Below are 752 nucleotides of genomic sequence, written 5' to 3' on the forward strand. Positions count from 1 at the left end.
AGTCCACACCACAGCTATAACGATAAAAGCACAGAGAAACGATATGGTTGGAATCACTTTAAGAGCAATTTTTTCCCAGCTGCTGAACAATAAAAACATTGACACCCAATCAGAATCAATCCTGCTACAACGAGCTTTAGAATAAACAGGCAATATCGTCCGCTGGTGTGGATGCTAATATAGTTATCGTTCTTGGAGTGAACGGGCCTTTACTGTCACTGAGGTTGAGGGATTTAGTTTGGGCTGGTGTGACAGTGGTTTCATTCAGAAGATTCATCAGACTGATTCAGTAAAGAGCAGTAAAGTCCTGTGCACACCAAGAATGATAGCTATAGAGTTATGACGATAACTATATTAGTGTCCACACCAACAGATGATATCATTGTTTGTTATGAGTGCAATTAAATGCTCTAGCTTGTTCAAGTCTGGTGGAGTCTGATTGGTTGTCAAAGTTTTATTGTTCATTGCCAGGAAAAATAATTCTGGAAGTGATTATTCCTCTGTATAGTTGTGATGAGGACATGTAAAATAATTTTTAGCTTTATAGCTATAGGTATGAATGGTTGTTTAAAGGGTTAGTTCACCCAAAAATGAAAATTGGCCCATGTTTTACTGACCCTCATGGCATCCTAGGTGTGTATGACTTTGTTCTTTTAGATGAATCCAATCGGAGTTATATTAAAAATCATCCTTGCTCTTCCAAGCTATATAATGGCAGTAGGTGGGTGTTTTTTTCAACAGTCCAAAAGTAG

At 37.9% G+C, this 752-nt stretch overlaps 1 long non-coding RNA gene across 1 annotated transcript in view; it reads right to left on the reverse strand.

The window, feature by feature from the left end:
* Positions 1-752, reverse strand: part of LOC107589330 (uncharacterized) — an 18,915-nt gene that overhangs the window by 14,804 nt on the left and 3,359 nt on the right. The window lies entirely within an intron of this gene.

Source organism: Sinocyclocheilus grahami, unplaced genomic scaffold (genome assembly GCF_001515645.1).
Source record: "Sinocyclocheilus grahami isolate Dianchi unplaced genomic scaffold, SAMN03320097.WGS_v1.1 scaffold7.1, whole genome shotgun sequence".
In the NCBI taxonomy this organism is placed as follows: Eukaryota; Metazoa; Chordata; class Actinopteri; order Cypriniformes; family Cyprinidae; genus Sinocyclocheilus; species Sinocyclocheilus grahami.